General features: G+C 44.3%; 1 protein-coding gene and 1 pseudogene across 1 annotated transcript in view; one reads left to right on the top strand and one right to left on the bottom strand.

Moving 5' to 3' along the window:
• The window catches only part of LOC137322793 (rho guanine nucleotide exchange factor 17-like), a 395934-nt gene that overhangs the window by 132237 nt on the left and 238979 nt on the right, over nucleotides 1-24718 (top strand). The gene's annotated exons all lie outside the window — the stretch shown is intronic.
• On the bottom strand, nucleotides 4157-4603 carry LOC137322611 (ubiquitin-ribosomal protein eS31 fusion protein-like; annotated as a pseudogene).

Raw genomic sequence — 24718 nt, 5'->3', positions numbered from 1 at the left:
ATTTTTGAAAATAAACAGCTACAGCAATATGGGAGTTCTCTGTATTGCAAACAGCTGTATCCATGTTTGGCAAGCTGCAGAGGAAACTCTTCTCTTGGACCTGGACTCACTATAGTTCAAAGTTATGCAGAGTAATGGACTTGGTACGAAAGGGCTTGTCTATGCCAGAGTTTATCATCTACAGTATCAGAGAGATGTATGTCTGGGCTTTTAGTCCTCTGCAAGACTATGGGCTCGATTTTCGGACGTCCGAGACGGCGGGTTCATGGCCGGGGGGCTGCGCAAATTGGAGATTCCCGCGGCGGGTCCGGAGCCCGGCTCCAACCCACCCACTTCCGGGTTCCCCAATGACGCGCTAAGATGCGCGTGCAGCCCCCGCATGCGGGACTCCCACCGGCAATTAAAGCCGGCGGAATCCCACTTAAACCAATTAATTACATAGTTCAGGTTGTTTGCAGACCTGATTTGTAGGATATTTTAGGAGGGGTGGGATTTTCAACTCAACTGAGCGTGTCTCCCGTACTGGGGGAAACACTCCCAGTTGAAATGGACGTGTTGCAGCCACCAGCCTGTGGCAGCTGCAAAGATCCATTTGACAGGTGGTGGGGGGAGAACCTCACTCATTACAGGAGGCCACTCTGTCACTTTGGACAAAGTTTGGCCTCCACCACCCTCCTCCTAACAATAAAATTCACAAACTTGCAACCTCAGCCCCGGTGTGCAGACACATTTACCTACCTTGCGGACCCCCTCAAACGTACATCTTCCGGATGGGAGCCGCCGTAGCTGCAGTCATGACCTCCTCGGAGGGCGAACAGCATCACCAGCCTCGCCATCCACGCCGTCCACCTCTGACATGTGGAGCTCCACAACACAGTGCTGTGACACATCCACCTGCACAGCAGGAGGGAGGGCAACCGCAGAGAGAGATGCATTGCAGAAGGCACTACCCTCGCCACAGGGTCTACAAACCGAGGCTCAGCTTCCTGGACCTCTCTGAGCAGCAGTGCACACGGAGGCTCAGAGTCACTCGACATGTAGTCGTGGACATCTACAGCCTCCTTCATGCCGAGCTGCTCCCGGCTGGCCCGAGCACCATCTTCTTACTTGTCGCTGTCAAAGTCACCACTGCCCTCAACAACTTCGCCTCCGCATCCTTCCAGGGTGCCACCGGGGACATCGCCGACGTCTCTCAGTCATCTGCACAAAAGAGCCCTGCAAATACACCTACACCCACTCTGCAGTGACACAATGGGGGGCATCAGGTGTGGATCTTCATGGTGATCCTCAGGAAAGGGCATTATTGCACAAACCAGACAAGATTTGCAAAGACGTGACAGTAGTGGTGCTAATATAATATTTTATGTGAGTAGATCAGAAATCAAATATAAGTAAAAATCATGACAAACCTTCAAACACCCTTGTGTATCCCCTTCATGTTAATGACACATTTGCCTTACTCTTCCTACTACACATATGTGATGCAATGCCCTGTGGCTGCAGCACAGGTAGTGGCAGGTTGAGTGAGGCTGACCGTGAAAGAGATGCATCAGAGGGTGAGTATGAGCCGGAGCCATGAGATTGTATGAGGATTGGGTTGAGTGGTAGTGGTGGGATGAGTACTGGCGAGGTGAGTAAGTGCAGGTAAGATGAGGATGAGCTTTGAGTGGGTGTGAGGGGTGATGTGACAGAGTAGTGTTGGCAGTGCAGAAGGAGATGTGGGGTGGGGGCGGTAATGTGGCAGACGGAGTGTAGGGGAATGAGTAAGTGTACTCACTTCGGCTGACCTACTTAGGTCATTGAAGCGCCTCCTGCACTGTATGCAGGTGGGCGATATGTTGGTGGTGCAGGTGACCTCCTCTGCCACCTCGAGCCAGGCCTTCGTGGTGGCAGAGGCAGGCCACTTCCTACCGTCCGCTGGGGAGAAGATCTCTGTCCTCCTCCTCCTCACCCCATCCAGTAGGACCTGGAGTGAGGCATCATTAACCTGGGAGCAGCCTTCCCCCTGGGCTGCTCCATGCTGTAATTTTGGCTCCTTTCTGCAGCATCAGTCAGTGGAGGACTGCCCCTTTAAATAGGGCTCCTCCAGCTGACAGCCTATGATGCAACTGCGCAGTCCGCCCACTGCGTAGCTTACCAGCGCGAAACCCGGAAGCCAAGGTAAGTGCCTTCAATTAGGCTGCGATCGCGTGTGGAGCACCCGGAATTCACTGGGCGCGTTACCCACGCACCCAGTCGACAACCCCCCCCCCCCCCACACTGCCAACCCGCATCCCTTCTAAAATCGAGCCCTATGACTGGATTTGAAAACACACAACCCAAATCGCCATGTTTATGCCAAGAACACAAGAGCTGGTGCAGTTGAACGCCAACATTCTTTATCAATCCAAAAAGTCCACACAGAATACCGATGGTGTAGCTTCACAGATCATATTCTTCCTTGTGGAACTCTCTCACAGACAGTGTCACTGACTCGAACTCTGACCTGCGCACAGAAGTTCAAGCACAGAGTTAACCATCACATCTGTGGATGTCAGGTTAAGACAGGATCTCTAATGCTCTTCCAGTTGAACACCTACTGATGGTCATTGACATAGGTCACCTATAGGCCAGGCACCTAAATGTTGCTAGTGGTGCCCATAGTAGTATATCCCAGCAAGGAGTCAATGCCTTCAGGAGAGGAGGGGAGAAATCTCTATCAAAACATGTCAACACTTCATAATGGGGAAACCATATGTAAACATTTCGCCAACATGGTTTGTTGATGAATCAATCAAACCATTTCTATTGTCCAAAATCAAGTTTTCGACACAATCAGAATGTCAAAATGACATATTTCACAACAGTATGATTAAATTTACGTATTGCATTCTCTTTTGTGTCTTTTAATATCTTCTTTAAAGTTTTTACTTCAAGGCCTCATCCTGTCTCAAAAGCCTGAGCTTTGAGTGAGATTTTCACCTCACAACAGCCGGACAGAGCTTTTAACCGCGTTTCTGTATTCTGAGTGTGTAAGGTTTGCAGAATTTCCCGGAATGCCTCACCCAGAGTTTCTCATTCCATTTGTGGTGATCACATCAACTGCAAATCTAAGGCCAAACATTCAGCATTGTTGGTATTCCGTTTTGCTGTACATTCCCCACTGAAATGTCTGCAACCAGGCCACATGAACAATTAGAAATGGAATCACCGTGGGCTTGGAAGACCTGACCTTGAATTTCAGCTGAACAGCACCCGTTTTTCAGGAGTTAACCGGCCTACAAAGGTCCCAAAATGGCTGGCAGGAAGCGCGTGCAAATTCCCAGCCGGGAGTGTTCTGCCCGCCATATTGGTTAAGGTGGATGCATTGTCGTCGGGAGCGCACGTCTGGTTTATTTAAAGAGCATAACATTTTATTTAAATTATTGATCTGCGCTACTTGCAGGACCCGTTTTCAATTTTCGAATGCTCTAGCACTTCACTCGTTTACGTGCTGCCTGAGTCAATAGTAACAGGCACGTGCAGTAGATTCCGGGCGTGATTGGATTTCTAGACTTAGTCTTTCCTTTAACCACAATAATGACCATCTTGCTCATGAGTGAAAAAGGATAATAGTAAAGATGTGATTGTGACCGACATATTTTTCATATCCTGGTATTTCTATAAATAGGACAGAAATATGTTAGGAATTTCCAGTACTTTCACATTTATATAAAAAAACAAAGTGAGTCACCCTGACTGTTCTGTCCTAACAATGATTTATACCAGAGATGCAGACACAGGATACAAGCTTTCTACCTAAAGGAATTTAGGAATGTGATATCGTCAGTACATTTATCATAGTTTGGCACGTGTAGCCAGCAAGAATGAGCTCTTTTTACCAGTCCATTTTACTTTGGATTACAGTTGTATGCAGCTTTTTTCTTTAATGCTCTTGATTCAATTGGGAAGAGGCTTGAGTCTTGAGTTAGATTCCCTTTGAAGAGTCATGGGGAATGGTTTGCCTTTTTAATTCCTCTTGAGCAGAAACTGAGGTAGTGTGGTCCTTACTAATGCTGTGACCTTGAGCTGAAATGTAAAGGTTTGTGTACATGGCTATGCTCCTCCATGCTCTGCCAGTTGCTTAAATTGCCATGCGCACCTTCACCACCACCCCCGCTGCTAACCTGCCACCGTTTCAGAATTGAGACCAGTATGTCAGACAGCACTCCCCACAGTATAGCCTGTTGAAATGACAGGCCATGAACACACCAGCACCACACTCCTCAGGAGGGCACTCATGCTGCAGACAATAGATTTTGCCATACTCATCAACCTTGTAATATCTAAGGACAGCTAGCTTGACCTTCTTACTGTTATGTCAGGTTCTTCTTTGGAGTGGTGTAAGACTTCTTCTTCCTCTCCTTGCCACCACCACAAAGTCTCGGGACAAGGTGCAGGGTTGACTCCTTCTGGATGTTGTAGCCAGAGAGAGTATGGCCATCCTGCAACTGTTTGCCAGCAATGATCAGTCACTGCTGATCAGGGGGAATACCTTCCTTGTCCTGAATCTTAAGCTTTACCTGAGGGTTCAACCCCAAGGGTTATCGTTTTCCTCATTCTGGGTTTTCACAAAGATCTGCATCTTCAAATTCAATCCACCACCACCACTGTCTCCTTAATGGCGGACATCATGTTACTTTTTAATTTCATCACAGAATGAGAAGTACAGGAATGATGCTGAAAGTTCAGGGACCACTACTGTTGATTTAGCGCAGAGTGACCTTAGAGTTAAAAGGTCGGGAGAGTCTGCAGCCAGTTCTGCGTAAAAATTTAATGACTAAGTTTATGTAGAGGTCAGGATTCACAAGGAAGAGAGAGAGAAGGTAGCTTCACCCTTTTACTAGTTCAGAAACCAATCTTCAGTCTTAAACTGCAGGTGACACCAACTTCTGTGTTTGCTCTGCTATTATAGATTCATAGAATCATAGAAGTTTACAACATGGAAAAAGGCCCTTCGGCCCAACATGTCCATGTCGCCCAGTTTATACCACTAAGCTAGTCCCAATTTCCTGCACTTGGCCCATATCCCTCTATACCCATCTTACCCATGTAACTGTCCAAATGCTTTTTAAAAGACAAAATTGTACCCGCCTCTACTACTGCCTCTGGCAGCTCGTTACAGACACTCACCACCCTTTGAGTGAAAAAATTGCCCCTCTGGACCCTTTTGTATCTCTCCCCTCTCACCTTAAATCTATGTCCCCTCGTTATAGACTCCCCTACCTTTGGGAAAAGATTTTGACTATCTACCTTATCTATGCCCCTCATTATTTTATAGACTTGTATAAGATCACCCCTCAACCTCCTACTCTCCAGGGAAAAAAGTCCCAGTCTATCTAACCTCTCCCTATAAGTCAAACCATCAAGTCCCGGCAGCATCCTAGTAAATCTTTTCTGCACTCTTTCTAGTTTAATAATATCCTTTCTATAATAGGGTGATCAGAACTGTACACAGTATTCCAAGTGTGGCCTAACTAATGTCTTGTACAACTTCAACAAGACATCCCAACTCCTGTATTCAATGTTCTGACCAATGAAACCAAGCAAGCTGAATGCCTTCTTCACCACCCTATCCACCTGTGACTCCACTTTCAAGGAGCTATGAACCTGTACTCCTAGATCTCTTTGTTCTATAACTCTCCCCAACGCCCTACCATTAACGGAGTAGGTCCTGGCCCGATTCGATCTCCCAAAATGCATCTCCTCACATTTATCTAAATTAAACTCCATCTGCCATTCATCGGCCCACTGGCCCAATTTATCAAGATCCCGTTGCAATCCTAGATAACCTTCTTCACTGTCCACGATGCCACCAATCTTGGTGTCATCTGCAAACTTACTAACCATGCCTCCTAAATTCTCATCCAAATCATTAATATAAATAACAAATAACAGCGGACCCAGCACCGATCCCTGAGGCACACCGCTGGTCACAGGCCTCCAATTTGAAAAACAACCCTCTACACCCACCCTCTGTCTTCTGTCGTCAATCCAATTTTGTATCCAATTGGCTACCTCACCTTGGATCCCGTGAGATTTAACCTTATGTAACAACCTACCATGCGGTACCTTGTCAAAGGCTTTGCTAAAGTCCATGTAGACCACGTCTACTGCACAGCCCTCATCTATCTTCTTGGTTACCCCTTCAAAAAACTCAATCAAATTCGTGAGACATGATTTTCCTCTCACAAAACCATGCTGACTGTTCCTAATCAGTCCCTGCCTCTCCAAATGCCCGTAGATCCTGTCTCTCAGAATACCCTCTAACAACTTACCCACTACAGATGTCAGGCTCACCGGTCTGTAGTTCCCAGGCTTTTCTCTGCCGCCCTTCTTAAACAAAGGCACAACATTTGCTACCCTCCAATCTTCAGGCACCTCACCTGTAGCGGTGGATGATTCAAATATCTCTGCTAGGGGACCCGCAATTTCCTCCCTAACCTCCCATAACGTCCTGGGATACATTTCATCAGGTCCCGGAGATTTATCTACCTTGATGCGCGTTAAGACTTCCAGCACCTCCCTCTCTGTAATATGTACACTCCTCAAGACATCACTATTTATTTCCCCAAGTTCCCTAACATCCATGCCTTTCTCAACCGTAAATACCGATGTGAAATATTCATTTAGGATCTCACCCATCTCTTGTGGTTCCGCACATAGATGACCTTGTTGATCCTTCAGAGGCCCTACTTTCTCCCTAGTTACTCTTTTGCCCTTTATGTATTTGTAGAAGCTCTTTGGATTCACCTTTGCCTTATCTGCCAAAGCAATCTCATGTCCCCTTTTTGCCCTCCTGATTTCTCTCTTAACTCTACTCCGGCAATCTCTATACTCTTCAAGGGATACACTTGATCCCAGCTGCCTATGCATGTCATATGCCTCCTTCTTCTTTTTGACTAGGGCCTCAATCTCCCGAGTCATCCAAGGTTCCCTACTTCTACCAGCCTTGCCCTTTACTTTATAAGGAATGTGCTTACCCTGAACCCTGGTTAACACATTTTTGAAGGACTCCCACTTACCAGACGTCCCTTTGCCTGCCAACAGACTCTCCCAATCAACTTCTGAAAGTTCCTGTCTAATACCATCAAAATTGGCCTTTCCCCAATTTAGAATTTTAACTTTTGGGCCAGACCTATCCTTCTCCATAGCTATCTTAAAACTAATGGAATTATGATCAGATATTGTTGGAGATTTGGTTCAGAAAATACAATTTCTCTTTTTTTCCCCAGTTTTATCCAAGTGTTCTGGTACCGTGTCTAAGTAGATGTCTAAGCCCAGACAGGAGCAGGAACCTTACAGATAGATGAACTCAGCAAGGCCAGCAGTACAAGTTCCAGTGTCATCAGCTTAGAAAGGGGAATATTGTTCAAGTTGTCATTATCTGATCATTATTGAATAACCTCTGCTGGAAATGTGTGTAAATGTTGATTGAGGAAGGTGATGGGCTCTTTCCCAGCTGTTGAACGCTGTGATGGCCTCCAGAATTGAACAGTATCTCCTTCCCATGACACGTAAGCCCAGATTCCCTGATCGGCATTAAAATATAAAGTTGATTGGAAGATCCAGGCTTTACTGTCCACACTTGTTCATGCAGAATGGCAATGTGGGCGAGATAGTGGCGGTCACCAGCACTTGTGGGACCATAACGCAGTGTGTTGCTGCCTGCAGGAGAGGAAGGGTAAGGGAAAAAATTTGGAAGGTGAGGGGGAATAAAAACCAGTGGCCATTTTACAAATGATTGCGACCCTTGAAGTGAGCTGCATAATGAGATAAGAGGGGAAGAACTTGCAAATTTTTTATCAGGTAAATTTGGTTGTGATTGGAAATCAATGCATAATAATTTCAGCCTGTTGGTTGATTGCATTAAACAACTTGGGACAAAGCTTGGGACATCAACGCAGGATGTTGATTCTGCTTAGCAAATGGCTCCAATTGCAAGTAGCTGGTTACAAGACATCTTTGTCCTGATGCAGAGACATTGACTAGTGCTGAAGTTGCTGTGTCTATATATTGATGATCCACCTGTTGATGGAACTCTTTTCTCAGCTGCTACTTCTATGACAGGGTCACACAATCCTCCACTTGGGATCAAATGTGCAGTATTGAGTGAGAAATACAGTGACAAGAAGAAAAAAATAGTATGGTGCAAACATAGATGCACACACTTTAAACACAAAGTAGACAATTTGACACTTCATTTCTCATATTTGCTTCAGTCATCTTTAAGCTGTCCAAAACCTCAAAATGTTTCTATAGTAAACAAAATAGGAAATATTTCTCCTCCATATTATTTTGACATTGCATTAATGTTCATAATATTATGTCGTTATTTCATATAACACGAGGTAAACATAATAAATCACAATTACTAAGCATTGGTTGTGAACAATGCCATATGAAACAGAAAGGAAGACAATAAGCAAAGTTCATACTTCAATATGTAAAGTTCTTTTTGATCAATGGCTGTGCAACATTGTACCAATGCCAGGATATCTTTCACTGAAGCAAACTGCTGAAGGTCCATTTCCAATTCCAGTGAATGAAACCTGAAGGTTATAGTCGCAGGCAATTCAGCAGTAAAGAGCATTTTGATATTCTTTGCTTCAGGGTTGATGGAGTGGAATACCTTAAGACTGATATGCATGGCAAGGTTTTCTTAGTTTTATTTGACATGGTCATTCTTGATCTTCAGGAAATCCAGCTGCTGCATAAAATTTCTGGGCTCTTAACAATTGTTGATGCGTCATTTCGGAAAACCTTCTTACAAAGTTGTGTCATATGGAAAAGATAATGCCTCAATGATGCAGCGAGGTGAGAAGCCAACCAAAAAAATCATTTAGATTTTATTCAAGCAAGGATGAAAGTGTATACAGCCTGAAAGACGAAATAAAAAGTGCATGGGAACCACACATTTACCCACGGCCAGCAAAATAAAAGGAGAATGATTATTGTGTCAGAAGACTGAAGGACCAGAGGACAAAGATTTAAGGTGATTGGCAAAAGAACCAAAGGTGACATGAGGAAAAACTTTTTTTACACAGTGAGTGGTTGGGATCTGGAATGCACTGCCCGAGGGGGTGGTGGAGGCAGATTCAATCGTGGCCTTCAAAAGGGAACTGGATAAGTACTTGAATGGAAAAAAATTGCAATATGGGGAAACGGCGGTGGAGTGGGACTAGCTGGATTGCTCTTGCATAGAGCCGGCGCGGACTCGATGGGCCAAATGGCCTCCTTCCGATCTGTAACCTTTCTATGATTCTATGACTGCATCTCGAAACCTTCACTCATCTCTAGTATACAAGTTATCATTGCCGTCCTCGCAATGCCAGGAGCCTGGAAGAACCCTCTGCCAAAAAATTCAACGAGCCATTGCTTCAGTTCATTGAATATAAGAACATAAGAAATAGGAGCAGGAGTAGGCCATATGGCCCCATTAACCTGCTCCGCCATTCAATAAGATCATGGCTGATCTTCGACTTCAACTCCACTTTCCCGCCCTATCCCCATATCCTGTAATTCCCTTAGTGTCCAAATATCCATTGATCTCAGTCTTGAACATCCCCATTTCTGACCTTATGATGGAGGGAAGGTCGTTGATGAAGCAGCTGCAGATGGTTGAGCCTATGACCCTGCCCTGAAGAACTCCTGCAGCAATGTCCTGGGGCTGAGATGATTGGCCTCCAACAACCACTACCGTCTTCCTTTGTGCTAGGTATGACTCTAGCCACTGGAGAGTTTTCCCCCTGATTCCCATTGACTTCAATTTTACTAGGGCTCCTTGGTGCCACACTCAGTCAAATGCTGCCTTGATGTCAAGGACAGTCACTCTCACCTCATTTCTGGAATTCAGCTCTTTTGTCCATGTTTGGACCAAGGCAGTAATGGTGTCTGGAGCTGAATGGTCCTGGCAGAACCCAAACTGAGCATCGGTGAGCAGTTTATTGGTGAGCAAGTGCCGCTTGATAGCATTGTCGACGACACCTTCCATCACTTTGCTGATGATTGATAGTAGACTGATGGGGCAGTAATTGGTCAGATTGGATTGGTCCTGCTTTTAATAAACAGGACATACCTGGGCAATTTTCCACATTGTCGGACAGATGCCAGTGTTGTAGCTGTACTGGAACAGTTTGGCTAGTTCTGGAGCACAAGTCCTCAGCACTACAGCCGGGATGTTGTTGGGGCCCATAGCCTTTGCTGTATCCAGTGCACTCAGCCGTTTCTTATCGCGTGGAGTGAATCGAATTAGCTGAAGACTGGCTTCTGTGATGGTGGGGAGATTGGGAGGAGGCCGAGATGGATCATCCACTCGGCACTTCTGGCTGAAGATGGTTGCAAACGCTTCAGCCTTGTCTTTTGCACTCACATGCCGGACTCTGCCATCATTGAGAACCCAAACTGAACATCGGTGAGCAGTTTATTGGTGAGTAAGTGCCGCTTGATAGCATTGTCGATGACACCTTCCATCACTTTGCTGATGATTGATAGTAGACTGATGGGGCAGTAATTGGTCAGATTGGATTGGTCCTGCTTTTAATGAACAGGACATACCTGGGCAGATGGATACCACCATGACACGAGAGGACACCACCCACCAGGTGCATGGTTCATACTCCTGTGACTCGGCCAACGTTGTCTACCTCATACGCTGCAGAAAAGGATGCCCCGGAGCATGGTACATTGGCGAGACCATGCAGACACTGCGACAACGGATGAACGGACACCGCGCAACAATCGCCAGACAGGAGGGTTCCCTCCCAGTCGGGGAACACTTCAGCAGTCAGGGACATTCAGCCACCGATCTTCGGGTAAGCGTTCTCCAAGGCGGCCTTCGAGACACACGACAACGCAAAATCGTCGAGCAGAAATTGATAGCCAAGTTCCGCACCCATGAGGACGGCCTCAACCGGGATCTTGGGTTCATGTCACGCTACACGTTACCCCACCAGCGAACAAAAGCTATCTGTTTTTAATATAATGGGTCATTTGCTGGCTTTCTCTGCCTTCCGGATGTTTCTGCCTCTCTCTTTTTTTTCCTGTTTGTTTTTTTGTTGAATGTGTATTTGGGGGTTCTGTAGGTGACACCTCTCTGTCTGAACACGGTGATTGCCTTGGCAACGGGCAGTTGCAGGGGCAGTCTGTAAACACCATGTATTGTTCTATATGTATAAATGCGTCGGCTTCAAGGAGCTCTTGACATTTACCTGAGGAAGGAGGAAACCTCCGAAAGCTTGTAGATTTCAAATTAAAATTGTTGGACTATAACTTGGTGTTGTAAAATTGTTTACAATCATTGAGAATGGGGATGTTCACGGAGCCTCCTCCTCCCGTTAGTTGTTTAATTGTTCACCACCATTCATGACTGGATATGGCAGCATTGCAGAGCTTCGATCTGATCTATGGAATCGCTTAGCTCTGTCTATAGCATGTTGCTTCCACTGTTTAGCATGCATGTAGTCCAGTGTTGTAGCTTCACCAGGTTGACACCTCATTTTTAGGTACGCCTGATGCTGCCCCTGGCATGCTCTTCTACACCCCTCATTGAACCAGGGTTGATCCCCTGGCTTGTTGGTAATGGTAGAGTGAGGAATATGCCAGTCCATGAGGTTACAGATTGTGGTGGAATACAATTCTGCTGCTGCTGATGGCCCACAGCACCTCCTGGATGCCCAGTTTTGAGCTGCTAGATCTGTTCTGAATCTATGCCATTTAGCACGGTGGTAGTGCCACACATCGCATTGGACGGTGTCCTCAGTGTAAAGACGGGACTTCATCTCCATAAGGACTGTGGGGTGGTCACTCCTCCTGTCATGAACAGATGCATCTGCGACAGGTAGATTGGTGAGGACAAGGTCAAGTAGGTTTTTCTCTCTGAGCCAACAATGACTGCATCTGTCCCTCCCAATCAAAGATATTTTGTGAAACGGCAGGAAAACAAATGGAGATTTCTGTTCAGTTTGAGACCTACTCTGAGTAGGTGTCAAAACTTGAGAGATTGCTACTTGCTATCTTGTTGTACTTGATCACCTGCAGTTCCCAATTTGAATCTTCATTGTGCAGTTCCACAGTTTACCTGCTAACTGATACTGGAATATTTTTTTCCTCATGGTGTAAGTAGATCTGTCAGCCCCTCTAGTAACTTGAAGATATTTATAGTCTGTTGTTTTTGAACTAAGCAACCTTTGAGCAGTTTGTTTACTTTTTAGCCAGTTGTTGAAATCCAGCTTCTAAAAGCCTAATTATACAGAAATCACTGATTTTGAAAAAATATATATTATATAGCTACATATGTATAATGCTGACCTAGAATATACAATAACTGATTAGAAACAAGGATATAATGAGTCATCAAGCAGTCGTTAGATCAGTGCAAAAATATTCTGTGCTACTTCCCTGTTAAGTATTTCTAAATTTCTGCTTTATTCCTTGGGGACAAAGGAATTCAGAACTACCAGCGAGTTTACGCTGTATAATGCGGCTGGGTGTGGTTTAGACTCCCTTCCAATTGGGTTGAATTTACATAGGAAAACAAAACTATTTGGAAATTGGCTTCAGAAGTGACCCATGGCATAAACATACTGCTTTCTCACATCTTGTTACACTTCCATTATGCATGAGAACACAAACATAGTTGTACTGGGAAAAAAGGGATGTTTAGAAGCTGTTGAAGCCCTAGAATTGACAACAGTTTCTCCCTTGCCAGCCTGAGGTTCTTATTCATTTAAGGTCCATGCTGCTTATAGAGCAAGTGTTGCAAATATGACAGCAGACAGATAAAGCCTGTTGTAATTTTGCAAATTATTGAGAAATTGATGGTGGAATTTTCCTCATAAGAACCAGCTATTCTTAAGACTAGAACAAATTCTGTCTGTTTTAGAATTGCAGCAGATGCCTCCATTTTTGGTCTTATTAATAACCTGGCGCTGCTGGTCTGGGAGCTTGACAGTAGTTTAAAATAACAGCAGCTATTTCTGTTTCTTTGCCTTCCAATAATACATTGCTACCAGGAGTTTGGAAAAAGGAAAGAAAATATTTTGAGAGCATTGAAAAAATGCAATGTTTTTACTGATGAAATGGATCGAACCAGAATACACAGCTTGGTGGGAAAAGGTTGAGTGGCAGTTTAAAGTTGCAAGTGAAAACTTTCTGATTCAAAGATCATGGGGACATCACTTGTATCTCCCGTACATTGTGAGATCTTTCGTAATTTGCACATTGATTACACGTCATAGGAACATAGGAATTGCTGAACGAAAAAAGACCAAGGTCCATCTAGTTTGCCTTCTACCATCCTGGTAGTCACATGATACAACAATCTTGTGACAGTATTTGGTTGTGTACTTCTTGAAACAAATTGCCCTATGAGGTTGTCTCATGACTTTCCTCTCGAAGCCCTCTAGCATTTCACTCTAGTGGCCATTCTTCATGTGTGACCATGGATAGTGAGCATTGGACAGCTCTTTGACCATAGAGGTCATCAATCTCGTCCCCACCCCACATTCACACACATGCATTTTTCAGGGATTACTGGATAGTGGTCTCTGTGACCCCACCTCATTTATCTTCTCCCTAATTGAGGCCAATTGTAGCATCTTGACTGCTATTCCACCTAACTCTGCCCAGATTAAGGATCAAACTTAGAACTTCACTGGTTTGTGTGGTTTGGTGTTACATTGTACAGTGCATTCACCATACCAAGCCACTGGTTCTGGGTGCATTTACACCAACTTCTAAGATAGCTTTCAAATCAGGATGAGTTCTGAAAACGAGAAATATAATTGTTGCAGGTTTCTCAAAATTTCCTTTTTCTGTGTCATGAAACCATAGCCTGTCTGAAAGAGAACATAGAAGAAAATTGGGAGGTGGGGGGAGAAAATACCGCTGGTGTCGGATGATTACTGAGAAAGTTCTGCTCACATTACATATTAATAATACACACAGCAGCAGCATTTTCAAGATAAAGTTAATTAAAAATGGCAACACACCATTTCTGAGTGCAAATGGTCCAGAACAAATAGAATTTGTGCACAGATAGTGCCGTCTTTACACAGCGGCCATAAATCTGGTCCATATAATGCGTCAGCTTTCATTAAGGATTTATGTTGTATATGTGGGGGGAAGGCAATAATCATTGTATCAGTCACCCCTAAATGACTGGACAAAGTTCATTGCTACCTCTACATTAACATATAAAGTGGCTAACTGTGAATGGCCAGAATATTTCCTTCCTGTATTACAAGGAGAATATGTTCTAAACCTCTATTGACCAAACCACTATAATACTACCTGTCATTGTCTGAGTGATGCTGACAAATGTTATCACTGGGCTTGAATTTCAAGGCAGTTTGGGGCAATGGACTTTGTATGCAGGATCACTGATATATGAGCAAAAGCAAACATCAGAAAGAAGAGCCTTTAAATCCAGTGATGAAGGAGAAGAGGCAAAAGTCTATATTTAGTTTTGAAGAAACCGTAGACAGTGTTAAGACACGTTCCAGTTTCAGTGTCAGCGTGGCTCTATTGGCTGTGAGCCAGAAGGCTGTAGATTCAAGCCTCTTCCAGGGCTTAAGCACATAATCTAGGCTGCCATTTCAATTCAGTACTGAGGGATGCTGCATTGTCAGAGGTTATTAAACTGAGGCCTTGTCTGCCTGGGAAAGTGGACATAAAAGATCCTATGGCACAATTTAATAAAGAGCTCAAAGTTCTCCTTGTGTCCTGGTTAACATTCCTCCCTGAACCAAAACTACCAAAATCAGAAAATGTTGGAAGAGTACAGCAGGTCAGTTAGCATCTGTAAAGAGAAAAGACAGGTTATGATGTTTCAGTTCTGTACCCTTCTTATGATGGGTTACACACCCACTTGTCTTTTCTGTTCACAGATGCAGGTTGACCTGCTGTTTATTCCCAGCAGTTTATGTTTTTATTTTAGCTTTTCTGCATTTTTTCTTTTTATTACATCACCAAAACCAGATTAATTAGTTGTTTATCTCTGTTGTTTGTGGAACCTTGCTGTTTGCAAATTGGCTGCCATGTTTGCCCACTAAGTGACAGTGATTACACCTCAAAAACTAATTCATTGGATGCGGAAAAAAAAACTTATGATACGGTGCTGTGTAAAGTTTTTTTTGTTTAGTCATTGCATTTGTTCATCAGTGTGACATTCTGTGAGTGAAAAGCAGACTAAAGAAAGCAGTGTAGCTACTGGGTGAATGCACTGCCCAGTGTGCAATGGAGCCGTGCAGACCAGGAAGATTAAAAAGTAAAGGTTGGAAATCTGAAACAAAACCAGAAAATGCTAGAAATGCACAACTGTTCGATCAGTATCTGGAACCCATCATAGAATCATAGAAGTTTACTACATGGAAACAGGCCCTTCGGCCCAACATGTCCATGTCGCCCAGTTTATACCACTAAGCTAGTCCCAATTGCCTGCACTTGGCCCATATCCCTCTATACCCATCTTACCCATGTAACTGTCCAAATGCTTTTTAAAAGACAAAATTGTACCCGCCTCTACTACTGCCTCTGGCAGCTCGTTACAGACACTCACCACCCTTTGAGTGAAAAAATTGCCCCTCTGGACCCTTTTGTATCTCTCCCCTCAAATCTATGCCCCCTCGTTATAGACTCCCCTACCTTTGGGAAAAGATTTTGACTATCTACCTTATCTATGCCCCTCATTATTTTATAGACTTCTATAAGATCACCCCTAAACCTCCTACTCTCCAGGGAAAAAAGTCTCAGTCAATCCAACCTCTCTCTATAAGTCAAACCATCAAGTCCCGGCAGCATCCTAGTAAATATTTTCTGCACTCTTTCTAGTTTAATAATATCCTTTCTACAATAGGGTGACCAGAACTGTACACAGTATTCCAAGTGTGGCATTACTAATGTCTTGTACAACTTCAACAAGACATCCCAACTCCTGTATTCACTGTTCTGACCAATGAAACCAAGCATGCTGAATGCCTTCTTCACCACCCTATCCACCTGTGACTCCACTTTCAAGGAGCTATGAACCTGTACTCCTAGATCTCTTTGTTCTATAACTCTCCCCAACGCCCTACCATTAGCGGAGTAGGTCCTGGCCCGATTCGATCTACCAAAATGCATCACCTCACATTTATCTAAATTAAACTCCATCTGCCATTCATCGGCCCACTGGCCCAATTTATCAAGATCCCGTTGCAATCCTAGATAACCTTCTTCACTGTCCACAATGCCACCAATCTTGGTGTCATCTGCAAACTTACTAACCATGCCTCCTAAATTCTCATCCAAATCATTAATATAAATAACAAATAACAGCGGACCCAGCACCGATCCCTGAGGCACACCGCTGGTCACAGGCCTCCAGTTTGAAAAACAACCCTCTACAACCACCCTCTGTCTTCTGTCGTCAATCCAATTTTGTATCCAATTGGCTACCTCACCTTGGATCCCGTGAGATTTAACCTTATGTAACAACCTACCATGCGGTACCTTGTCAAAGGCTTTGCTGAAGTCCATGTAGACCACGTTTACTGCACAGCCCTCATCTATCTTCTTGGTTACCCCTTCAAAAAACTCAATCAAATTTGTGAGACATGATTTTCCTCTCACAAAACCATGCTGACTGTTCCTAATCAGTCCCTGCCTCTCCAAATGCCTGCAGATCCTGTCTCTCAGAATACCCTCTAACAACTTACCCACTACAGATGTCAGGCTCACCGGTCTGTAGTTCCCAGGCTTTTCCCTGCCGCCCTTCTTAAACATAGGCACAACATTTGCTACCCTCCAATCTTCAGGCACCTCACCTGTAGCTGTCGATGATTCAAATATCTCTGCTAGGGGACCCGCAATTTCCTCCCTAACCTCCCATAACGTCCTGGGATACATTTCATCAGGTCCCGGAGATTTATCTACCTTGATGCGCGTTAAGACTTCCAGCACCTCCCTCTCTGTAATATGTACACTCCTCAAGACATCACTATTTATTTCCCCAAGTTCCCTAACATCCATGCCTTTCTCAACCGTAAATACCGATGTGAAATATTCATTTAGGATCTCACCCATCTCTTGTGGTTCCGCACATAGATGACCTTGTTGATCCTTAAGAGACCCTACTCTCTTCCTAGTTACTCTTTTGCCCTTTATGTATTTGTAGAAGCTCTTTGGATTCTCCTTTGCCTTATCTGCCAAAGCAATCTCATGTCCCCTTTTGCCCTCCTGATTTCTCTCTTAACTCTACTCCGGCAATCTCTATACTCTTTCAAGGGATCCACTTGATCCCAGCTGCCTATGCATGTCATATGCCTCCTTCTTCTTTTTGACTAGGGCCTCAATCTCCCAAGTCATCCAAGGTTCCCTACTTCTACCAGCCTTGCCCTTCACTTTATAAGGAATGTGCCTACCCTGAACCCTGGTTAACACACTTTTGAAAGCCTCCCACTTACCAGACGTCCCTTTGCCTGCCAACAGACTCTCCCAATCAACTTCTGAAAGTTCCTGTCTAATACCATCAAAATTGGCCTTTCCCCAATTTAGAATTTTAACTTTTGGGCCAGACCTATCATTCTCCATAGCTATCTTAAAACTAATGGAATTATGATCACTGGTCCCAAAGTGATCCCTCACTAACACTTCTGTCACCTGCCCTTCCTTATTTCCCAAGAGGAGGTCAAGTTTTGCCCCCTCTCTAGTCGGGCCATCCACATACTGAATGAGAAATCCCTCCTGAATGCACTCAACAAATTTCTCTCCATCCAAGCCCCTAATGCTATGGCTGTCCCAGTCAATGTTGGGAAAGTTAAAGTCCCCTACTATTATCACCCTATTTTTCTTGCAGCTGTCTGTAATCTCCTTACATATTTGCTCCTCAATTTCCCGTTGACTATTTGGGGGTCTGTAGTACAATCCTATCAAAGTGATCTCTCCCTTCTTATTTTTCAGTTCTACCCCATATAGACTCTGTGGGCGAACCCTCGGATATATCCCCTCTCACTACTGCCGTGATGTTCTCCCTAATCAAGAACGCAACTCCCCCTCCTCTCTTACCTCCTGCTCTATCTTTCCTATAGCATCTGTACCCTGGAACATTGAGCTGCCAGTCCTGCCCCTCCCTTAGCCATGTTTCAGTAATAGCTATAACATCCCAGTCCCATGTACCCATCCATGCCCTGAGTTCATCTGCCTTGCCCATCAGACTTCTTGCATTGAAATAAATGCAGTTTAATCTAGACTTCCCTTGGTCTTTGCCCTGCTTTCTCAGACCATCTGTCCGGTCATGTTTTGTACACTCCCCCTTACTGCCTTTTGTTTCTGTCACCACTTTACTTCCCACTGACTTCCTGCATCGGTTCCCATCCCCCTGCCACATTAGTTTAAACCCTCCCCAACAGCACTAGCAAACACTCCCCCTAGGACATTGGTTCCAGTCCTGCCCAGATGCAGACCGTCCAATTTGTACTGGTCCCACCTCCCCCAGAACCGGTTCCAATGGCCCAGGAATTTGAATCCCTCCCTCTTGCACCATCTCTCAAGCCACATATTCATCCTAGCTATCCTGTCATTCCTACTCTGACTAGCCCGTGGCACTGGTAGCAATCCTGAGATTACTACCTTTGAGGTCCTACTTTTTAGTTTAACTCCTAACTCCCTAAATTCAGCTTGTAGGACCTCATCCCGTTTTTTACCTATATCGTTGGTACCTATATGCACCACGACAACTGGCTGTTCACCCTCCCCCTCCAGAATGTCCTGCAGCCGCTCCGAGACATCCCTGACCCTTGCACCAGGGAGGCAACATACCATCCTGGAGTCTCGGTTGCGTCCGCAGAAACGTCTGTCTATTCCCCTTACAATCGAGTCCCCTATCACGATAGCTCTGCCACTCTTTTTCCTGCCCTCCTGTGCAGCAGAGCCAGCCACGGTGCCATGAACCTGGCCACTGTCACCTTCCCCTGGTGAGCCATCTCCCCCAGCAGCATCCAAAACGGTATACCTGTTTGAGAGGGGGATGGCCACAGGAGACCCCTGCACTACCTGCCTGCACCTCTTCCTCTGTCTGTTGGTCACCCATTCACTTCCTGCCTGTACACCCTTTACCTGCGGTGTGACCAACTCGCTAAACGTGCTATCCATGAGTTTCTCTGCATCGCGGATGCTCCACAGTGAATCCACCCGCAGCTCCAGCTCCAAGATACGATTGGTCAGTAGCTGCAGGTGGACACACTTCCTGCACACATGGTCGGCAGGGACACTGGTAGTGTCCATGACTTCCCACATCTTGCAGGAGGGGCATATCACGGGTGCGAGGTCTGCTATCATGGGAACTCTTCTAATTACTGAGACTTATTTAATAATTGTGCTAAAAGACTTGTGGCACTGTGTCTTCCCCCCCACTCCTCGTTTCCTTCCCTCTATTCCTGAAGGGCTTGACTGAAAGTGGGATGTGATTCCACATGTGCCTACAGCCCTCTTGCCCTAGTGGCCATTCTTCATGTGCGAGCCTGGACTGCGAGTGTTGAGCAGGCTATTAAGCCATGGGAGCCATTGTGGTTGAGCACAATCCTATCCTAACCCAACATCCACACTTGCATTTTCCTGGAACCCTGGCTGATAGTGCACCTGGGCCATGGAAGGGAACAGAGACCAATTATAGCAACCTTGATGAGATCAGCTAACTTGGCAGAGACCAAGGCTGAAACCTGATACCTTCCTGGTCTGAAATAAAAACAGAGAAAGACAGGTTAACGTTTTGGGTGGGGCATTTCATCAGAACTACTAGCATTTACAGTCAGATTCCAGTACAGTTATTGTTAACTGTGTCCTGTGCTATAGTATTCACACAGCATAATCCTACCTATAGCTTTTCAGTAATTAACGAAGTAGATTGCACATTTGCGATGGTTCGGTAATGTGGGGGTGGGGGGCATCGGTCCTTATATGCTCCTAGATACTAGCAGGTTAAAATTCATGAGGTATTTGTCCCTGGTGTCTCCAGTTGCCCCCTATAATTCACATACAGAGCTTGCAAAGAATAGTCTTCGAACTTAAAAGGAAACCCAATGAGAACCGAAGGGGAAAGTGGAGAATAAAAAAAGAAAATAGATCTTTCTTGGCAGTGGCGAATGTCGTCTTGATGATCATAAAGTGGCCAATGGTGATGGATCTCTCACATTTGTAAGGGAGGAGCTTACAGGTCCTGATTCATCTCCCATTCCCATTTATAGATTTGTGGAAGATGGTGAGTAGCAGGGCAGGAAGTATGCTGCCTTGAGCTGTGCAAAGTTGGGCTACATTTGCTTCTCATAGCTTGACCGCTCTCTTGGCCGATCCACGCTGACACTGGGAATGTGCCAAAGTGCTGACTCAGCTCTTGCTGATGTAAAGGAAAGCTGGGATATAATTATACTGTGGGAATGCTGCACAATAACAATAACATAACTGTACCATTATCTTTTCGAGGATCTGACTGCCAAGGCGAGGAATCCCAAAAAAGGTAATGGGGCTCCTACTGTACTTAGCTGAGTGGAGGATTGAACTAAATACAACATAAGGGACTAAATACAACATAAGGGACAGTGGTCTAATAAATGGGCAGTGGAGCTGAAATAATTAGTTGGAGGAAAAAAATCTGGATTTTGTGGGAGAATTTTTAAGATCAAACCAAGTAGTTTAACAAAAGGGGACAGTGTCTCATAAAAATGGCCTTAGTAACAGTAGTCACCCAATTAAACACCTCATTAAACTATTGTCCATTAGTTTTCCTGAACAGTACTTCATTGTGAAGAAGAGATAAAGGGGCAGAAAGGTTACCATGGAGATGAGTATTTATGTGAAAGGGCACAGAAATCTGTGCCATCCAAGGTAGCTTTTCTTATATTGACAAGTCAGTTCATCCATGTGGAAATGTTTGTGACCTCTATCAGTTCCCAATTTCCATCCTTCAGGATTGAGGAAGAAATACATGCTTAGTTTATTTCTGCCACAAAGGTTGTTTATGTAGATTAGGACCAGCGATCAGCATTGGTGTTGTTACTATGATGCTGTGTCCTCAATCATATATTTCTATAAAGTAATGGCCAGAGGTTAACTAATACACTATTCTATTTAGTGGTGAGATGCAGGTTCATATCTACAATTTCTGACCTAATGATTCTGGTCGGCAGGCTGGTTTGTCTTTGTTTGGGGGGGGGTGGGGGAGGGTTGGAGGGCAGGCATGAAGTATAAGTGAGGTGCTTCCCCTCAAGGAGTGGTGGGAAATCGGAGGAGGAGTTTACTGGTGCTGCTTTTGTTCCCCCTCCAGGCAGCCTCATCAGTACTGGTTTTTCTGCCCTGTGATTTAAGGAAGACTGAAAGCTAGTTAGTGCAAGAAAGAATGGTTACACGTAAATTCTTGTGTACAATAAAGAATTCTAAAAGCTCCTTGCTAAATTATGAATCTGATGTTGCAGTGTAATAGTACAATATCGAAAACTGTGGGCCATGTCTGCCTCAGTAAAAACAGGACTCTGTCAATGCCTCTGCATCTCTGTCATGTCCATTTAATGCAAATCAGCTTCAAATTTGCAATGAGAGAAGGAGTTTTTTAGGCAGCGAGTTGTTATGATCTGGAATGCACTGTCTGAAAGGGTGGTGGAAGCCGATTCAATAGTAACTTTCAAAAGGGAATAGGATAGATACTTGAAAAGGAAACATTTGCAGGGCTATAGAGAAAGAGCAGGGGAATGGGACTAATTGGATAGCTCTTTCAAAGAGCCGGCATAGGCATGATGGGCCGAATGGCCTCCTGTGTTGCATGATTCTATGAATAATAAACAGAGTTGAAGTGAATAGTAAATCGCAGTAATTTTGAATTGCTGTTGGTTGAAAATCGCTGTGCACTTTAGCTTTAGCTGCTCTTATATCGTGCTTAGCGCTGGTGTGCACATTTTGCATAGCTGGCGGCAACACCACAGTAAACTTGCCAGATTTGCTAAGGGAGTTGCTCTAAAATTTCCAGCATTTTCTGTCTTTGTAAAACGATCTTCTATGCTGCACTGAAACCAGCCCACTCGGAAGTAACTCTGTCTCCAGTTTTCTCACTGTAATCTAGTATTCACTCAGCAGCTGTCCTCAGTGGAGCAGCTAAGTTTGGGAACCTGTGTCTTCATACTCTGTGGTGCACCCTGCAGACCAATATCACCAGTGTATGGACAGATTTGGGCAGTGATGGTGAAGTTTAACATCACTCAGTGTTCGGACGTATTTGATATGGGTAGTGCAGTTTAATATTGTCCAGTATGTGAACTGTGTAGGGAGAGAGTTAATACTGTTTAATTCTACCCAGTGTATGGATAGATTTGGGTACTGATGATGAGGTTTAAAAGTGCCCAGTGTATGGACAGATTTGGGCAGTGCTGGTGAAGTTTACTATCGCCCAATATATGGACCGATTTGGACAGTAATGGTGAAGTTTAATATCAGTCTATAGACAGATTGGATAATGCAGTTTAATATTGCCCATGTATGAACTGAGTAGGAAAATGGTTAGTACAGTTTAATACTACCAGTGTATGGATAGACTTGAGCATTGATGGTGAAGTTTAAAGGCACCCAGTGTATGGGGCATGACTGGGGTATGGATAGAGCAGATTTGGTTCTTAATGGTGCACTTTAATGTATGGACAGATTTGGAGCATAGGTAGTAACATTTAATATGCTACTAGTGTGCCTTGGGAATCACAGCATGTGTGGATACATAAATCAGAACAAATGCAATATTATTCTCCATTCTTACACACTCTGGACATGTAAAAGAAGTCAAAATGTTTACAAACAATAGATTTGCTTTTAGAAAGCACAAGTTTGCAATTAATTGTGATTTTAACTAATTTTCTTATTTGCCAGGCAGGTCCAATGCTTCATATAATGGGGAAGTTCTTCAATGTAAAGCAGTTCTGAAGCTTCTGAAAATGGTATTTGCTCTTGCTTCAATTTAACAAACTGCAGTGTGGTAGTGACAGGTTGGGTCAGATGCATTGTTCTAACCAGGACCTTAAAAGCAAATAAATCTGAAACTGTTGGTTCTTAGACCATGTCCCATGCTTGTCACAGTTGTGAAATAGAGTCCTGTGTGGGTCAACAAAGAGAACTGCTGTCACTTTAAAAGCTGCAGCGTTTGCCCTGTCTCACTGTGCCAATATACTGTGACAAACAAGACTAAAGTAAAACCACACGCAAGTGAGGAGGCAGGAGAATGGTTCAGCTGTGCCAAATTGCGATTACCTCTGAAACTGCAGGTCAGGTTTAGATGTCACGGCCGACATAGAACTGAAAGAAAGGCTGCAGATGACCAGAACATTAAACGTTATTTCAATGATGTCATCATACCTTGCTGTTTAAACAAAACCATTCAAAATAAAATAACCAACAGACATGGATAATTCTCAACCAGCATCATTAAAAAACAGATTAACTGGTCATTATCACATTGCTGTTTGAGGGACCTTGCTGTGCACAAATTGGCTGCCGTGTTTCCTACATTTCAACAGTGACTACACTTCAAAAATACTTAATTGGCTGTAAAGTGCTTTGGGACGTCCTACAGTCACGAATGGCGCTATATTAATGCAAGTCTTTCTTCTCTTTCTTTCTTTGGAACTCTCTCATTTTAAAACCAACTTTGTTGATATGGTTGCCCTGTTAATATAATTTATTGCTTAGCAGTGGGCAAATTAACAGCTTTTTGCTATGAGAATTGGAGAGGGGTGGTGGGAGGATGGGTAGTGCTAATGTTACTGCAGCAGCAAAGAAGTTTATAGCACAGAAAGAGGTGATTCAGCCCAACGTGCTGCCACTCCAAAATCAAAAAGTAAACCCCACTGCTCTGCTCTCTCCCCATAGCCCTGTAGCTTGCTGTGCTTCAAATATTTATCTATTCATCCCTTAAAAGATGCTGTGCTGCCTACCTCAACCACTCCCTGTGACAAAGTTCTCTGCATAAAGACATTTTTTCAAACCTCTCTCCTCATTTTCGTAGTGACAATTTTAATCTGATGATCCTTCTTCGCTGACTCCCCAACCACAAGAAATAGTCTCTCCCTTTTCGCCCTATGAAAACCTTTCATAATTATAAAAACCTCGATTTAAACCTCTCTATAATAGGGTGCCCTAAACTGCACACAGTACTCTAAAGGTGGCCCAAGCTTTGCCTTGCAGAAATTCATCATGGCCTTTTTACTCTTATAAAACCCAAAATGCTATTGGTCTTTTTTATGACATTATCTACCTGCACTCGCCCTTTTGAGGAGTGATGTATTTTCACCCCAGGGTCTCTGCTCCTCACCCTTCAGTGCCTTTCCATTCAGGTTATATGCTCATTCCTTTGTAAATATTAAAGTGTGCAATGATTTGAAAGTGTGCTCGAGACATCTACTGGCAACCATTGGGTGCGGCACCAACTTTTTTGAGATGGTCAACACTTCAATTTTCAGTTATGTTTCTCCACTTCCTCTCTTGCTGTAGCACACAATCCCTGTGGCCAAGAGGGCAGGTGGCCCACTCCCAAGTCTCTGCAAATGTTGCACTGACCTGGTTCCGAAAAGATACAGGGCGATGATTCCCTCTCCCTCTTGATCTTGCACTCCTCCTTTTGCTCTTGCTATCTCCCACCCTGATTTTACCTCACCCCCTGTGAGGAAGTGCCTGGCACTCCCTGCAGTGACGC

The sequence above is a fragment of the Heptranchias perlo genome, chromosome 6, assembly GCF_035084215.1.
Source record: "Heptranchias perlo isolate sHepPer1 chromosome 6, sHepPer1.hap1, whole genome shotgun sequence".
NCBI lineage: Eukaryota > Metazoa > Chordata > Chondrichthyes > Hexanchiformes > Hexanchidae > Heptranchias > Heptranchias perlo.
Note: the sequence above shows the minus strand (reverse complement) of the source record. Positions and strands in the feature narration are given on the sequence as shown.